We start from the raw sequence: 16,721 nt of genomic DNA, 5'->3' as shown, positions 1-16,721 counted from the left end.
GTCCTTGACCGGAATCGAACCCGGGACCTTTCAGTCCGCAGGCCGATGCTCTATCTACTGAGCCAAACCGGTTTTGGCAATAAGAATTTAATTAAAAACAAACACTGCTTGAAAGAAAAAAAAATGAGATCAGCAGTTGGAAGCTTGTAAAGCAAAACATCACAATTTCAATGATGAAGCAGAGACAAAGCATCCTCCATGTGTGAGGCATGGAGAGCACACAGACCTGTGAGTCAAGGGGCTGCCCTCAGGGAGCCTTCCCCATAAGTAGAGAAGCAAACACTAGGAATACATAACAATTACCCATGCAAAGCAGGAGACAGGAAGTGGAAAACAGTACAGCACAGCCAACAAAGACCAACTAGAATTGAGAGAAGAGGAAGAGCTGAGAGGTAGAGGCGTGGAGCAGGGTCCAGCATTCACCCTCCCAGTGAGGGTTGGCTGGCACAGAGGCAGTGCCTCCAAAAGATAAACAACTGGTGATGGGGATGGATGGAAGGAGAAGGCAAATCAGGGCGTGATTATAGTGATCTGGACCTGATAAGTGCAAAAAGCCTGAATTAGGGTGGAATGAGCATGTTCTAGAGATGAGATGAAGCAAGAAGCTACTCTGTCTTGCCAGCCCCAAGGGACAGGAAGTAGTAGTTCAGATATTGTAAAATAGTGAGTAGCACCAAGATTCTTCAGGGTTTTTTTTTTTTTGTTTTAAAATATATTTTTATTAATTTCAGAGAGGAAGGGAGATGAGGAGAGAGAGATAAAAGCATCAATGATGTGAGAGAATCATCAATGGCTGCCTCCTGCACACCCCACACTGGGGATCGAGCCCGCAATCTGGGCATGTGCCCTGTCCCAGAATTGAACTGTTACCTCCTGGTTCATTGGTTGATGCTCAACCACTGAGCAACACTGGCTGGGCCAATTTGTTTTATAAGAGCCTGAGATTGGGGGATAAGAAGTCACTTTATATTCTTTGAAAAGACAACACTGGATCCAATGGATAGTGGGCAAATAAGAAAAATTCTCAGCTGTTAAGCCGTGCCCTGAGTCCATAGTCTATTGCCCCCGTAGGCAGCTCTTTCTCCTTGTATCTTGGATAGTAGAGAAAGATAAATGGCGCATATCTCTAGAAGGACTGTCAGAGTCAAGTGGGATTCAGGACACTGAGGCAAGCTAGTGGGGCCCCTATCTGTGTACATGTGCACATATGTGAGCAAGGGTTGGCTTTCACAGATCCCGCAATTGTAGCATGTTGTGCCTGCTTTTCCCATCCCTGCAATGTCTGTCTCATAAGTAAAAGAAAGGGTGATATGCTGAAGGAATAAGGAAATTGATTTGAGGCATTACTGCCTATCTGGCCCATTGCCCAGAGGAGCTGAGAACAGCAATTTCATTTAGTAGCTTCTTAGGAAAGGCAGCAGAAACAATGTCTAAGAGCTGTAGCCCTTCTTCCTCTCCCACATACCATCCTGGTAGGGAAGAGCAAAGAGTCTGAGGAGCTGTGGGGGAAAAGGCCCAATGCCCCCTTTCTATACATGGAGGAGACGAGAAATGTGTGGTACAGCTTTGGGCAGTTGCGCATGTGACTACCGGTATCATCGCATCTTGAGGAAGAAGGCCTGCCCACGACTAATATCTGTAGATGTTTTGAAAGTTCAGTTGCCAGGAGACCAGTGGGATGTGAAATGTTTTTTCACTCTCCCTAACCTATGACAGACAACAGTTAGGCCTCCCCAATCACTCTGGTGCTTTTTTCACTCTCCCTAACCTATGACAGACAACAAGGCCTCCCCAATCACTCTGGTGGTTCACTTGGGGTGATCTCCAATGGTTACATTTAAAATAAATGGTGCAGACTAGCTTCACTTTCAAATATCTGGAGTTATGGCTGGGAGCTGCGTTAGGCCCAACTAGGGGCTGGAAACTACTGTGCGAGAGGGTCAAAGCTTAGGAGCCTGGGAAAAGAGGAGAATAACTTAAAAACAAGTGAGGTTAGAGGATAGAATGACAGATCTTTGGTATGTTTTATTTATTTACTTTTAAACAAATATAACATGTTTTTTTGTGTGTGTGTTTTTTTTAAGTAGTCTCATGTGAGAGACAGCATAGAGCAGGATAAAAACCATAGGGTGGCCCAGCTGGCGTGGCCCAGTGGTTGAGCATCAACCTATGAAACAGGAGGTCATGGTTGGATTCCCGGTCAAGGGCACATGCCCAGGTTGTGGGCTCAATCCCCAGAAGGGGGCATGCAGGAGGCAGCTGATCAACAATTCTCTCTCATCATTGATGTTTCTATCTCCTCTCCCTCTCCCTTCCTCTCTGAAATCAATAAAAATATATTAAAAAGAAAACAGGGTGTACCAGTTCAAAGTTGAGTTCCATCATTTGTTAGCTCAGTGACATGGGTAAGTCATCAAACCTATCTAAGTTTCCCCTTCCCCATGTTTTTAAAAAAAGTGATTATTGCCTTGTGGATTCAATGTCATTACAAACATAAAACATTTAGAACAGTGTCTACATATAGTAATCACTCAATAAATATTACCAATTATTGATATTTTTCATATTCTTATTGCAGCCTTTGTAAGGGCACAATGAGATAAGATATGTAAAATAAACTACTACAGTTCCTACCATATACCAGGATGTCAAAAAGGGCAGTCTTCTTCATTGCTTTACCTTTTTACAACCTACTCTACCAGCAGTTTGCTCTATAAGAAATTTTATGAAAAGCACCTGAACTTGGTTTGGGTTTCAATTCGGAGCACGTCACTACATAAGTAAGAACATAGCGCCTATACTTTATATAATAGGGTACACACCGTGTAAAGACTGCAAAGTAGATCATTCCAAGATCTTGAACTTGGCGAGCAGTCATGTCCTTTGAATAGGCCATGTCCTTTAATAAATATTTGTATCCAAAGCCCAGATAAGCATTCTCTCCACTTTGCTTATGAAGAAGCAAACAGCATCATGCCATATTCCCTGGACCGCTCTCCCTAGGGAGGCAGAATGGAGAGTTCAAGGATGGACTATGTCACTACTGAGTTCTTTGCTGTGACAAATTAGATGAAATCAAACTTGGATAGAAGCACAGCCATAGCTGTACAGATGGCCAGCCACGTGGGTGTTCCAGACAGCTTAGAGAACTTCTACCAGTGGACTTTTATTGAGTGAAGAGGATTGTTTTGTTTTTGCTTTTGTGTCCTTACTTCCAGAAAAGCCTGTAAATTCTCTTTCAAAAACAAGAACCCGTTCCTAGGAGATGAGAGGAGCAATGCAAAAAATAGCATGAATGCGGCTCAAGTTGTTCCTTTGAAAAATTGATAGCTACAGCCAGATGATCTGCTGGAAGAACAAGACTCCTTGGATGGTTATTAAAACTTCAATACCTAAATGCAATGGAGCATTACAGAGAAGCAAAAACAAATTAACCCTTCCAGCAGCTTACAGAGTGAAACATAACTTATCCTTTCCACTTTCCACCATTACTAGACTTAGGGCATTTATTAGTGATTATCTCTCCAGCACCAAATTCCTCTTGTCTCTCAATAGCCCCTGAATTCTGATGCCTTTGAACATCAACTCCATTCCCTTGAAGCCAGTGTCTGGTCTGTGAGTGGGTATATGGCCTAAGCTAGTCCAGTCAGCGTAGATCTTAGGATGCTCTCTGGGAATAGTGGCACAAAAGTGAGAACCTTTCTTTAGTGGGTGGGTGAGGGGATGCAAAACAATAGTCTGAGGATGGAAATGGCCCATAGAGGAGGAGTAAGCCAAGAGAAGTAGAGAAGCTAGAGCAGAAGTCCCTTTGACATTGCTCACATCTGGATCAAATCACACTTGAATTTCATAACCATGGGACTTTTCAATTGTATGTGTCAGTAATTTTTTTTTCTGAATCTAGTTAGATTTAGTTCCCTTGTTTCCAACTGGTATTGCAACGGATACCATGCCTGAGAGATGAGTCCCACAGGAAAACTCTACTATGGATGGATGAAAATCATGAATCTGGCACAAATGCCACAGGAGTTTATCCCAATGACCCTTTCTGGTCTTCTTTCTAAATGGTAGCGTTACACCAAAAATGTCAGGACCTTTACCATTTCAAACTCAGAAACGCATTCTCTAACGCTCTTTCCCCTTTCCATTAAAAACACTGCCCTACATTATTTCTAACTTCATTCTGCCCGAGGCACATGCTACTGATTACTTCATAATACTGTTGAATGAAAATGTCTCTTATATTTTTTTACAAATAATAGCCTGAGTGTTCTCAATGTGCAAGCACTCTGCTAAAAAGCATTACCTGCATTGTTTCAGTTATAACTCCCCACAACCCTGTAACATACTTATCTCCATGTTGCAGGTAAGACAGTTTCGGTTCAAATGAGTAAGAAAAGTTGCCCAGAGCCACCAATGAAGAAGTGACAGGGCTCAGCTCGGTCTGGCATCTGTGTTTTCATAGCATCGACCTTGTGAAACCACTGGGTGCTCTAAATAAAGAGTCATCATGCAAAGCGCCTGACCCACAGTACTCAGCATAAGGCAACTATTATTAGTCCTGATGGTGCTACATTGTGGGAGGTAGATTTTGAGGCTAACATCACTAGAATATGAGTCTGAGAAAAAACACACAGGGAGTTCCTCTGTATCTAATAACACAAAGGTCTCTGAGGACGTCTTTGGCTCTGAACTCCCGCTCCCCTGCTTCAGGTAAGTATCTGGGCGTATTTGCAGGGAAGCCTAAAGAGACAGCCTTGACGCCAGCCCTGGCAAGAAGAGAAGGAACTTCTGGGTGTCCTCACCCTTTGGCTGCCTCAAACCGACCAGTGATGCTCAAAATCCCTCCTCTCTCCTCTGTACAAACACCTAGATGTGTTGTGCCTCGTTCCGGGCTGGACTGAAAGGCCCAGGGGCGCCTCACAATGAACAGTGGACAGAGAGCGATGGGACTGAGACTTTAACACAGACAGAGCCTCTGTCCCTTCTTGGCTGCAGCCAACAGCGGCAGGGTTGGACCTGAAGTGATGGCCCTGTGCCGGCAAAGCACTTTGGCACATGCCTGGATGTGAACGGCTCTAATGAGACCCATTTCACAATTCACTGGCCACGTGCATCAAGCCGGCAAAGGCCTCTTCCTACCAGCCCGCAGTATAGCCCATGGCCCAGGTCTGCAATAGGGCCCCCACCGCCCACTCAACCAGATCTCTCCCTGTCCCCTCACTTCTCTTTCTCTGGTGGTCAAATCAGCTCAAGGAGAGGGGCAGCTCTCTTAAAGGGACAGGAGGCATTTCCAACCACAGATCTCTCTCAGGGTCTACACAGGAAACTTCCAGAGACCTGCAATGCATGCTAATCCTTCCCCTGGTTAAGAGAGTGGCCTCCTTCATAGTAAAACCATTGTTCTTTCTAATTGTCAGAGACTGCTGCTCTGCACTTGCCTGGAGCGATCCAATTAACATATCACCACAACACCAACCATTATAATATGTTCTGTGTCCTACCAACAAGGGAAAGCCCCAACTCTGCTCACATCCACAGCTTCCCTCTAATGAGGTCTTTAATACATAAACAAACAGGGGAATAAGAAATCCAGATAGAGGCTCTATGTCTGACTCACTCTATGCCTAAAAGCGACCAGTGGAGTTGGACTATTTTTGTTGTTCATGGTAATAGGTTGAGAAAGTGAGAGCAAAAGAAAGAACAGAAGGAGGAAAAGGATGGGGAGATGAGAACTAAGGACTGAGGGAGATAGGAGGGTGGGAGGGAGGGTGAGAAGGAGAGGGAAAGGCTGCTGGCTGCTTTGGGGAATTGGAAAAACATGTAACTTCTGCTGGAAACTATTGCCATGGCAACATTCAAACAATATAGAGAAGGCATTCATGGTTCCATTCTTGCCTGCCTGAATACCACTGAGTGGATGTTAACTCTTTTAGGGTGACTTCTGACTTTCTGCGTTTTCAGTTAGAAGACATCAGAGTCCCCTGGATCACGCCCCATAAAGCATTTAAATTAGTTCACCCCCACTCATGCTCTGGTCCCTGCCAAGGTGACTCTCACTGCAGATCCTCTAACTAAGCTGTGAGTATTCTTCCTTCCCAGATTTGAAGAGCCAAGCTCACAGAAATCAGTCTTCTCTTCTCTTCTCTTCTCTTCTCTTCTCTTCTCTTCTCTTCTCTTCTCTTCTCTTCTCTTCTCTTCTCTTCTCTTCTCTTCTCTTCTCTTCTCTCTTCTTTCCTCCTCTTCTCTCTCTTCCCTCCTCTCCCTCCCTTCCCTTCCCCTCCTCTCTCTCTCTCTCTCCCCCTCTCTCTCTTTCCTAAGATTAGATCTGGCTTAGATTAAACTGTATGTCATTCAAGAGAGACACATCTTTACACTTTCAAATGCCATGCACTTTTCTCAAAAAACCCATATTTTATTTATTGAAATTTCCAACATCATTATGAGGTCCTTGGTTCAATGAAAACATGTATATTGTCCTGAGAATGAGTCTTTTTTTAGTACAGTGTTTCTTAGGCTCAAAAATAAATAAATAAAAAGATAAGCTCTACAAACAATAGGCTATCTATTAAAGCACTACAAATCAATCAACTTGTTCGAGGCAAGGCCACCTTTACAATAACCATTGATTTTAATAATTATAGGGCAGCCTTAGTCATCATAAGAAAAAGGATCTTACTCTTTTTGAATCTATGAAACCCAGCCCACCCATCACAGGTAGCTATCTGAGCAACAAATAAAAGAAATATAATCGCATGCCTAAATTCTCCTACATCCCGTACAGTGGCCTGGTTAAAATCGATGGAAGGAGACAAATGGAACCCTTCCAAGAAAACAGCATCATGTCAGCAGTTCGCAGGTTGTCAAGAACCAGAGACCACACTGGGCACCGGCTCTTAGAAGTAAAACTTCCCTGCACACCTTCTGGTGCTTCACCGCAAGGGATGAAGTAGTCAGGGAATGTTGCCTTGGATGTTCCGAGACCAACATGTTGAGAAGATTTAAAGGGATAGCTCCATTTACAAAACACTGTGAAGCATCACTGTTAATGTTCTCTGCTTTACTAATACTATTATTAGGTTAATCATAGCAATCGCTAAACTGGAAAGAAATCATCTAGAAGTAGAGGAAAAACTTCATTAAAACGAACTGGAACAAAAACAGATGTCCAATGCAACCGAGTCAAGGCATCTACTAGTACTGTCAAAGACTGAAGAATAAAATTAAACCATATTAATGGTGCCTTCCCATTTAGCACTTCCTTCCATCTAATCCAGTGTCTTCTGCTATTACTTAGGAGAAGATGGAGGAAGCATAAAGCATGAAGGTGGAATACCTCCTGAAAATGCATAGCTGGCCTCATCAAACCAGGTGTGTACATACTGTGAAAAGTGACTGCAGCTCACCCAGTTTTTAGATGCAGACACTTTTACTAAGGAGATCATTTTTATTCTCCCGTGGTATGATTCCATATTTGGGCATTACTCAAATTTAAAATCCACAGTCTTTTTCCAATAGTCCGTGAATAGGAAGACCCATTTTATAGGACTGTGCAGCTTGTGAAATGCACAACTCCAAGGAGCACCTTCATTTCTGTGAACAATATTCTTTGAACAATGCCACTGAGGAGTGTGCATTGTGAAGCCATTAGCGCATCCAATTAGCACTTAAGTGTATTTACAGAACTATTATCTATATTTCAAAAAGCCAACAAAACGCCGTGCATGTTCTCACACAGTTGCATACAGTAATTAAAACATCTTTTCTTTCGGCTCCATTTATATCAACTCATATTAACAATGTTCATCCAGTGCATTTCAAGAATGATGATTGGCAGGTATGTGTTTTCAATTAGACAACATGGAGGAGCAAATTGCAATGTATTTATTAGGCAAAGTAGTTTTGAAACATAGGTCCCTAGAGGAAAAATTATAAAAGGTGATATCATTGGTAAAAATATTGGAAAAATAATGGCCTACACCATAAATTGAATTGGAGGAACTTCCTCACCCTAAAGATATGCATCCATCCCACTCATGTACTGGCTCTACCAAAATATATTGAAAAATTCTTGTAAGGTATGTTAAAAGAAGGAGATGACAAAATGAGGATCATATCTCTCTATATATAAAAGCCTAATATGTTAATTGACCCTCCAACTATTCAACCAGCCACTATGAGCACCCACAGCCCTGGAAGGTTAGCTTGCTGCTGGGGTCTGGCTGATCAGGACTGGGTGAGATGGCCAAACATGCCCTGGAGCCCTTCATATTTTTCTTCCCGGCATCCCCTGGCCTGAGCACACTGCAGCATAAACCCCAAAGGGAACACTGGTCGGCAGACAGTGCTCCACGAGAGTCCTGGCTCTGGCTTCACAAGAGGCGGAAGGGAACTCGAAGGCTTGGAGACGTGTGGAAAGCCTCCTGTTTTGCCTTTTATCTCTTCTCTAGGTTCCCCCCGCCAAATAAGTCACAACCTAGTGGGTTTTGGCAAAATAAATAGATATGTTATAACAGTGATAAGAGCTATTACACATGGATAAATAAAACGCTGGTGTACAGGCGATGCGGAGACTCAGTGGACCAGGGGGATCTGGGAAACTTTCCTAGAAGAGGTAACTCGCTCTGAACATTGACATTTAAAAAGTATGTCATAATAAATACAGAAATTCTCACAAATTTGGTGCCAAATGTATCCTGGGATATCTCCAGAGGTATAAAACATTCAGAATGGCAGGCAGACAAGAAATGACATGACTAGGTTGGCCAAACCATATTATCAAGTGAAGAATCTGGATTTTATTCTATAAGCATATTTATAAAATACAGAGAAGGTGTTTTTGTTTTTGTTTTTTAGCATGATTTCTTAGGATAATCCTTTTGAGGGAAGAATGAATAATGGACTACACTGAAGAAAAGTTGATGTCAACTGAAAGACAAGAAAGTTAAAAAGAAGTCTAGAACAGTAATGATAGAATCTGAACTGAGAGAGAGAAAAGCTGTGCTTAAGACAGTGCATGGATTTGATGAGTGGTTGGATCTGAGGGAGCGTAAAGAGACAACAGCATCATTGAATCTGAAACTATACAGCCTCCCCTCTGTTCCACCTATTAAGTTTGCAAGGCCTACAGAGACCAGGGAAGGAAGTAGGTCTTGATGGCAATGGAGAATTAGGAGTCTTCAGCATACACAGGGGACTGAGGCCAAGGACCTGAGTGTCATCTCACAAAACAAGCCCAGCTGACATCTCTCAAGGATGCAGAGACACTGGGACTAGAACAGATTCCAAGGGGAAGCCCTGGACATTTAAGGAGAGAGCAGGAGGAGAATGAAGCCAAATGATTCGGGAAGCGAAAGCAACCAGCCCCTGGAGCCCTGGAGGAGTTTCAGAAAGCCAGAAGCAGCGATGCTCCCAAGTGCCACAGGGAGATCAAACGTGATGAGGACTGAGATCAAACCTGTTGGGTTTGTAGGATATTGGAACTAAGCTTCACACTTATTATTAGCATTGACCATATTTCTCAGACAATTCCAGATGATCTCACAGCATTTTGCAAAACTTTTCTATTACTTATATTGACTGAGGAAAATTTTTCTCATCTTTTTGAGAAGTCCCTTCCTCACTTATGGGCACATTTGAATATTACTGAAGACTGGCAGAGGTCTATGTGACAGGAGAAAGGGGGGCCTTCTCCAGCTCAATTAAAAAATGCACACTGACTACCAGGTTAGATGACAGAGAGCTATCATGTTTCTGTGTTAGACTTACATCCACAAGTCTGATTCTGATCTAATCTCTAATGTCAGAAGAAATGTAGTTTCTACTTCCAGTTCCACCACCCAGTTGCCGCAAAACCTTAGACAAGTTATTTAGCCATTTTGATTTTCAGTTCTCTAAGTGAGAATTAAGGAGAAAACAATGCTATATATTTTCAATATGCTACCTGTGTATATTAAATGCTCAATAAATCGTAGTAACTCTCGCTGTTGTGAAATTATACCCATAACCTCCATAAGAGTTGAAAGCTTCCACAAGCACAGAAAGCTGCCATCAGCTTATGACAAAGTTGAAATACAAGTTTATGAATCTTATATATGTTTTTCATCTTTTTTAGGCTTCATTATAAATCCGATTTTGACATTGGAAAACATTATAAAAATATTATTACCAACTTCAATAGCAGAATCAGCAAAAGATTTTCATTTATATACTCAGTCACTGTGACACATAAAACACACACAGACTTTCAGTTAAGTGTTCCCATTTCAGCGGAAAGTAGTCAAAAGTTTCAATGAAAGGTGAGCTAGCATTTACTGTGTACTGATCATGTGTCAAACACTTATACATGCTAATACTCCCCCAAGGTCAAGAACAGTGATCTCCAGTTTTATAGTGGAGGAAACTAAAGAATAGCAAGGTTCATTGGCCCACTCAGGATCCCTCAGCTCACAGGTTTAAACAAAGTTGGAATCCGCTGTTGGTCTATTCCAAATCTCATTGTGTTTCCTCTACAAACCCTCTAGAGATTTCTTTCACCTTTTACTCTATATATCAGCCATTATAACACCAATTTTGCCTTTCTCTCAGAATACTGTGCTGTTCCCCTCCACAGTTAAAAAACTAGTATCAGGAGATCAAAAAATGTTATGTTTTTTTAATTCCTAGGGATCATGAATTCCTAGGTAGTCAATTGCAAATTCAGATCCTAAAATCTGAGTGTTTAAAAAAATCTTAGATTTTACTTTTATTTAACAGAAAATGTAAGACCAACCTAAGAGAGGTGATATGACTTATATAAAGTATTAAAGACTATTACTGACAGCATCAAGAATAAAAAAAAGTATATGCACATTGCACCACCTAACATTCAGGTCTCAGCTTTCCCAACATAAGGAAACCACTGCATGATGCTTAATATCTGTGTGCAATGTCCTATTTGCACACACACACACACACACACACACACACACACACACACACACAGTGTCAATATACTCATTGATATTTCTCATTAAACTCCTATAAGTTGCATGGGTATAAACCTGCATTTGAGTCTTTTTGAAGAAATGTCTCTTAAAGTGAGCTCAATTAGTCAGGGAATAGTTATCGCAGGCACAGTATTTCTCAAACATTTCTCTGAGGAGCTGAGGACAGACCAGAGCAGAAATAAAATCCTTGCCCTCGGAGAGTGTTACAAGCACACTATCTTTGCCATGAGACCTGCCCAACCAAATTTCAAATGGCGAATTGACCCTTCTCCAGAGAAGTCATTTTGAAGGAAGGTGCAACAGGTCCTTGATTCTTCTTGGAGAATCTTCCAAACACCACTGACAAACCATCACTTTTTTTATGTCTGTATTAGAAAATACTTGACAACCTAATGACGCTTTAGTTGGACACGGAGTATGTTTTCCACAATTCACAAAGTATATTCCCATGTTTCTGGAGGGAAGGGCATTCACCAAAGCACTCCCAAATGTCCTTTAAAAGTACAGGACCTTATCAAAAAGGGCTGTACCTGTTTGCATTACGCCAACCGTGATCCCCTCTATGTATTTCTCCTTTGTGACTCGTCTATGCCAACGTGGTTTTAGATTAACAGCTTCTGTCAAACAAGATCAGACTTGTATTTTTTTTACAAGCTGTGCATTCATTGGACTAAAATCAGAGATGCCCAATTTATTGAACGCCTTCTGTGCCTGTCATATATAATCTGACAAATTCCACGTGGCTCTTTACAACCTCTCTCTTATAGATAAGCATGCAGCCTCAGAGAGGTTAAATGGTGCATATACCACATGTGATCCAGTGGAAAGATGAGCATTTGAACTCACTTAACATGCCACGGTCCAAGTTGACGGGATTTCTCAGCCACATTTTTGAAGCACACTAAAAGGTAAAATGTATCAAATGGTAAGGATGTCCATAGATGGTGTCTTCTTAAGATCAGTGAAGATGGTTAACTTTAGGATACTTTTCCAAAATGAAAGCCACATTTTTGAAGCACACTAAAAGGTAAAATTTATCAAATGGTAAGGATGTCCATAGACGGTGTCTTCTATGATCACCATCTTCACATGATCAGTGAAGGTGGTTAACTTTAGGATACTTTTCCAAAATGAGCACAGATTTCAAATGGACTTTGGAATTGAAAAGAAGCAGTATAACATTCCAATGGGCAGCTCTTCCGCCTGACTACATGGTTCTAACCTACAGAGAGGCCATCATCATGAATAAAGCAACTAAAATGGTAGAACCCTTTTTTCCCTCAAGAGGGAACAGGTCTCTGGGGGTGTATTGAAGGAATGGACACAGCACAGAGCTGCTGTTGTAGAGAATGAAATGATGAGCAGAGACCAGGGCGGGCTGCCTCAGAAAACCATCATGGAGTTGGTGTTGGAAGATTTGCACATGCAAATAAGACACTGTGTCTACATGAAGCCTTGATTCCAAAAACCAGCAGGCCTTTATCAGATCACAAAGTTTAACTAAGAAGATGTTTAACTAACCCAGAACTCATTACAACGAGGAAGGCTGACAGTGAATCCAAATTGTGAGTTTGGAGGCCTTAATATTAAGAATGGAATTTTATGCCATCTAATTTAAATGATAGTACTGCCTAGAAATCTGCATTTATTTTGTGCAATACAGGTCCCGATGATGTAATATGCAGCTAAAATTATCCATTGGATGTGCAAAATCTGTCATATGCAACTTTGAGACCAAAATAATTGCAACACAGTAAGAGTCTTTATTTTCCCCTGAAAATCTCATTTAAGTATTATCTCTGCTGAGATTTATGTTTTCTACGATTTAAGGAGAAAAATCTGGATTTCCAGTTGCCAGCTTGAAGCAGCTTTTCAATCTGAAATGATTCTTGCAGCCAGTCTGTCCTGTTAAGAACTCAAAGGGAGAATCTGGCAATCACTGCAAGGCCAGTCGCACATTCCCTCCTCCTCAAGTGTAGCCACTAGACCTGGTAAAGTGTCTGGCCAGCCTGTGTTCATGCCCAGAAAGTTAATCCAAATTAATCCCAGAACAACCATAACAAACAGCCCTCTTTAGAGGGCCTATTATGCTCAGGGTTTTGCATAACATTACTCTTAATTCACCAAATCATTCAAATTGAGCTGAATTCTAATTTGTTGATATTATCAATCCCATCCCACAGATGAGAAAACAGAGGGCCAGGGAAATGAAAGGCGTGGCCCAATGCACCCAGCTATTAATTAGAGGAGGGAGATCATGTAAAAAGGGAACTTCAAAACTTGCAAAACCCAGCAGTTTCTGGGCCCCTGGACCTCAGCAGAACCCCAGTACACAGCTACCCACTCAGACACGTTGAGCTCTGAAATAAGCTCAGGAGGTAAGTTTCCAGGTCTCCCGCGGCCATGACTCTTCCATCAGCGCAGGAACAAGTTGCCTAAAACTCCGAGCCAAGTCTGACTGCCAAACCAAAGGAGCTAAATCCCAAACCGGGCAACGTGTCCCTAACTGCAGCGCAGGGGAAATGAGTGATTCATTCGCCAGATGAAAAATGCTGTCCTTGGGTGCTCCGTCCTCTCCAGATATGAGGAACCCACAGAAGTGGAGGTGGGTGGGAGGAAACATTGCAGCCTGCAATTTTTTAAAGACATTCACCCTCCCTCCCTTTCTCTCTCTCCCCCTCCCCCAACCCCTTCCTCCTCTCATTCAGAAAAGCTTGCACATGTATGTGAATGCGGAGTGGTGGGGGGAGTGACAATGTGAAGGAGAGTAATGCACTTAGAGGTCTCATTGGTGTAGCAGTGAAGAAATTGTATGTCAAGAAGAAGGAGAGGAAGAAGGAGGAGGAGGAGGAGGAGGAGGAGAAAGAGGAAAGAGGAGGAGGGAAAGAAGAAGAAGAAGAAGAAGAAGAAGAAGAAGAAGAAGAAGAAGAAGAAGAAGAAGAAGAAGAAGAAGAAGAAGAAGAAGAAGAAGAAAAAGGAGGAGGAGAAGAAGAAGAGAGGAAAGGAAAGGAAAAAACCTCTCCTGATTGGCAGAGGCCAGGCCAGGCTGCTCCTGTGAAGCCCAGAGCTGAACTACGCAGTAAAAAACCTCAAAGCACAAAGCACACTTTTTTTTTTCTTTTTCTCTTTTCTCAGTTGTGCTAAGTTGCAATTGAGCAGGAACTTGAGTCAGTCTATGAGCACAGTGGTAAATTAACTGAGGTCATGTAAAAACAGAGCAAACAAGCAAATAAACAGACAAAAAAGCAAACAAAAAACTGCATATCTTACATAAATAAGATATGCAAAAGCCTACAGAGATCTTGATGGGGGGGGGGGGCAGAAAAACCCTAGATGATTATTTTCATGGGTTGGTGAATGTATTGCCTGATCTGTGTCCTTACAGAAAACATGTGCCCAGGAAAATAAATTAGAGAAGTGCCCAGCTGTAGGCTAGTTTAGTTAAGGAGTAATGAAAAGGATAAGAAGAGATGATGTGAGTGGAAGAACAGGCTCAGATGCTTTTAGCAGGGTGTTTCTGGTTTCTATTATCACCTCTCAAATATAAATCTAACTCCATGGTTCCGGAATGACTCCCCAGGGACCACCACTCACTGGACTAAATATGCCCGACACCAAGCAGGGACCCCAGAGAACACTGCCTTTTATCTCCTTCAGCATATGCCTGAGTTGTGGACGTGGATCCTCTCATTTTCAAAAATAATATTAAAGCGAGGGTTATCTGAGTTCAGCCCATTTAAAAAAAAAAAAAAAAGACTCAAAACGGATATGCATGTTGGGGGTGGGCTAGCCTTGAGCTCCAGCCTGGCAGGAGTTCAGTTTGAGCTCTCAAGACAGATACTTTCCTTGACCCTTTTAGACAAAAATGGCAGCTGTGGGGACAGAAGTAGCAGCACCGTGTATGGCTGATTCCTATCCAGTTTGGATTCCAAACTGAATTTGTGTGCTGTTGGGAGGCCTGTGGGAGTCACCTGTCCCATATGGTTTGGCCATTAACCGAAGAGTTATAGCTTCTCTACGCCTCGGTTTCCTTTTTTTATTGGCATGAGATCTCTGAGGAGTCTTCCGGCTCTAAAGTTATATGAGTCTATGATCCTGATAGAAGGCCCCAGAGAGGAATCAGGAAGGGTGAAGGGGAAGAGTTCTGCTAGAGATGAACGAAAGGAAGGAGTTGGGAAGAGGGGAGATCCTACAGGCCCCCAGGCTCTGGAGGCATGTCCCACCTCCTCTTATTTTGCTTTCTTGGCCTCTTTCCCCCCAAACAAACCTGTCACATGAGCAGCACTGCTATGCAACACACAGACTTTTTCTTTAGCTCCTTTACCTAAGTTATCACACAGGATACTCATCTCCTGCTTTTTTTCTCAAGAGCCCTGTCCCAGAGATGTTGGGAAGGTTTCTGGCAAAACCCAAGCCAACTGCCCAAGCCATCTACAATCTAGGTACAGCCTCTCTGTTATCCAGAGAAGTGGTGAGTTCGAAGGAGGTGGGGTTGAAGAGAAGTGGGTCCGTCCCTCATCCTTAGCCCTGGCAAGAATCGAGGTACTCTGGGCCACATTTGAGCAAAAGAGGCTGGGGAAAGTGTAAGCCACCTCTCTCCACCACTTCCTCTCCATTCTCACACTTCCTCCCTCCATCCACCAGGAGCCAAAAGCCATCCTTCATCTGCTGGGTTTATGATCATATTTTTTTTTTTTGCGTTAATACGTTCGGTTGATCTGCAGTGTCAGGTTGGATAATGAAATTTAAATGAGGCCCCTTTGATTTCCAATGGCTAGACATGTGTGCATCCAACTCCGGGGCTGCCATGCAACTTATATGCATCCAGGAGTGTCAATCACACAGCACAGGCACCCCACACTGCGGTGGCTTTCTTGGGGAGACGTCCCCCCCCCATGAACATTTGCAAAGGCATTTGCCCAGGATGCAGACAACCTGCATCGGTGCAGCAAACCAGCTTATGCTTGAGCACAGGGTGCTGGAGCAAATGCGTGGGCCACCCTCGCTTTTATTCCTGGCTCCCTAGTAATGTCTTTAAGGACCACACTGGGAAGGCGAGGGGAGAATGAGACTAAGAACGCTAAATTAAAGGGTCTTTTTCTGCATCAGTAAATAAGAAAGTAAGGATCACTCACTGTATTTCAGACTGAATCACAGCAACATCCAGCTGGAAATCCAGGTGGCTAAGAACAAGCGAAAATGCACAATCTTGACACCAAAAAGAAAAAAGGAAAAAATAAAAGGGAAAAAAGGAGGTTGATGACAAATCCAATGGCAATTATCCATCAATTTTAGTCAACACAGGCACACATCCAACTGTGCTCTGCGGGGTGCCTCTCCCCCAATCAATGCCTCATTCTGCCGCGGTCAACTTTTTCTTCTCCACAATTTCTTTGCGGATGGATTATTAATTTCCTCGAAAACACCACCATATCAGGTCTTTACTTAAAAAAAAAAAAAAAAAAAAAAGCCCCAAACTTTTCATTCCAAAAATATATATCCTTGGCTTACTTTCTCCTGTGTAGAAAAAAACGAACATACTTTTTTTGTGTGGCTCCTCGGTTCTCCATTTCCAATCATCCTTTTTGGGGAGGGGAGGGGGGGGCAGCGGTTTATTATTTATTTATGTCGGAGCACACCGACCCCCGCGGCTCTGACATTGGTCTAGTTCATGTTTCAATGCTCCCAGCGGGCCCAGAGACACATGTGTGTGAAGATCCAGGCAGGGGAGAA

General features: G+C 42.7%; 1 protein-coding gene across 1 annotated transcript in view; it reads right to left on the bottom strand.

Moving 5' to 3' along the window:
• The window catches only part of LOC102775447 (leucine-rich repeat-containing protein 4C-like), a 142,703-nt gene extending 125,988 nt beyond the window's left edge, over positions 1-16,715 (bottom strand). The window contains 1 exon segment of the mRNA XM_015566633.1: positions 16,124-16,715. The gene's annotated coding sequence lies outside the window, so the exon portion shown is untranslated.
• Between the last annotated feature and the right edge of the window lie 6 nt (positions 16,716-16,721).

Source organism: Myotis davidii, unplaced genomic scaffold (assembly GCF_000327345.1).
Source record: "Myotis davidii unplaced genomic scaffold, ASM32734v1 scaffold562, whole genome shotgun sequence".
NCBI lineage: Eukaryota > Metazoa > Chordata > Mammalia > Chiroptera > Vespertilionidae > Myotis > Myotis davidii.
This window is presented reverse-complemented; position numbering and strand designations above follow the sequence as displayed.